The 2,093-nt window shown below is 37.9% G+C and overlaps 1 non-coding gene across 1 annotated transcript; it reads left to right on the top strand.

Annotated features, from left to right (window-relative positions):
* Positions 1–1,560: 1,560 nt before the first annotated feature.
* Positions 1,561–1,633, top strand: Trnaq-cug. The gene has a single exon. It is a non-coding gene; the product is annotated as a tRNA-Gln (tRNA).
* The last annotated feature ends 460 nt before the right edge of the window (positions 1,634–2,093 follow it).

The raw sequence follows: 2,093 nt of genomic DNA, 5'->3' as shown, positions 1-2,093 counted from the left end.
AAGTATAGACTAACAGAAATGGGCTAAATATAAGAGTAAGAGCTAGACAATGGGAGGCCTAAGCTAATGGCCAAACAGTTTAAATAATATAAATGTCTGTATGATTATTTTATACATGGGTTATGGGACCACGGGGGCTTGATGGAACCTGGAGAGAAGCTCTCCAACTACACAGATATAAATTTACATTTGTATTAATATACAAATATTTCAAATAAGATAAAAATATGTGTACAATATAACAAACATAGTTCTGTATTTGTATCAATATATAAATTCTCTTAAATAGGAATATAAAAAGTTTATATTTGTATCAACATATAAGAATTCAGAACAGTGCAAATTATCTAAGGCTGTTATTTTACTAAATTTGCTTACTAATGTATGTGATAGTCTACCATAATATCTTATACCTATCCATTCCATTTCTTCCTTTCCCTTTTTTTTTTTTTGAGACATATTTTCTTTCCTTAAGGAGAGTACTGAGTTTAACAGTTTCTTCCATCCCCAACCCTAGAACCATCATCCATAACCCTGAAAAATATGAAACCTTAGGGAGAAGGGGCGTCGTTTTCTTAGAATTGTTTCCTGCTGTTTAGGGGATGATGGTATCTCTGTTGGGTATTGTGAGAAAGCTCAGATAGTTAAATCTCAGTTAGATTAACTGTAGATTCTACATCAACTCTCAGAGTAATGGGGTAATATTGTCTGAAATTCTGGCAAGAAGTGTTGTATGATGATGATTACCATGGCATCATTCTGGATTGGGTAGAGTTGTTGTTGGGGCCCCATCTTCCTCCTGGAGACTTCAGAGATTGCTATTGGAAAAACTTAGTTTTTATCAGAATGGATGGTTTGGATTTAAAGATGTCATGACATGTAAGAAAGGATTCCAAGAAATCAAGAGTAAGCATGGTAAGAATTAGAATCTTGAAGACAATGGTCCCTTATAATTGGTTTCTTTCTGTTTCACATCAGAGGGCTCCTCTGATATGGGACTGAAGAATCTCTCAACCTTTTTTTTTTTTTTTTTTTAATCAATATGCTTGGGTTTAGAGAAGGAGTGAGCCAATTCCATCTCCAAAGCCAGCCAGCTTGGTTTATAATTGAATTGGAACCACAACTATTCTAGATTGATAGAGATATAGATGTTAGACAGTGATATTTTCCCATTTGTAGATTGGAACCAATAGATTCTTTCTTTCTACTGTAAACATCCAGATATCCAAGGCCTTATGATTTCTGGAAGATAGGTATTTCCATTATCCTGGAAAGACAAAAACAGAACCCTACCCCAACTTTTGATTATTAAATTTTTCTTACAACTTGAGGAGATGTCACATTGGTGGATGATCTTTTACTTCTCCTCATCAAGGGGTTTCTCCTGTTTCAATTGAATTTTTATTAAATTTGTTGGTATCCATAGCTTTTCTTCTCCTGTGGAAACAAAAGCAAAACCCCTTCCCCAATGTAGGACATATCCAGGTTTCCATTCTGAGGTCAACACATCTTTGAAATAAACCAGTTGGTTTAGCTCAGGAGTTTTGTCTGTTGTTCCTTTCTCATCTAGCTCAGTCAGTAGAGCATGGGACTCTGAATCCCAGGGTTGTGGGTTCGAGCCCCACGTTGGGTGCCAGATATTGGTGAAATTATTAAGGCCACTCCATGTAGTTTAAAGGGAGGCTTATTTTGTGGGGTAACTTACAAATGAAGGGATAGGTAACAGGGTCTGGCAAAGGTATGCCGCAGTCCGGTGGTGTTCTCTGGAGAACTCTGCTCGGTCTACCTCTAGCGTCCAGGGTCCCAGAGCCAAGAGAGACCTCTCCTCTTGATCCTGGGTCTTCAGCTTCCTCCCTCAGCCTTACCTTGTAGTCGTGACCACTACCAAAGCCTTAATGGGAGTAGGAACTTCCAGGCCAAGGTTGGGATGGCTACCCACTACATCTTGACAGAATTTTGAAAAGCCCATACTACTGTAGGCAGGACCATTATCAGTCTTTATATATTTTGGCACTCCCATATAAGCAAAAGCGTGAAGACAATGATTCTTTACATCCTTAACCTTTTCACCTGAATGGGCAGAGGCAAAAATT

Source organism: Onychomys torridus, chromosome 8, assembly GCF_903995425.1.
Source record: "Onychomys torridus chromosome 8, mOncTor1.1, whole genome shotgun sequence".
NCBI classification, from domain to species: Eukaryota; Metazoa; Chordata; class Mammalia; order Rodentia; family Cricetidae; genus Onychomys; species Onychomys torridus.
Note: the sequence above shows the minus strand (reverse complement) of the source record. Positions and strands in the feature narration are given on the sequence as shown.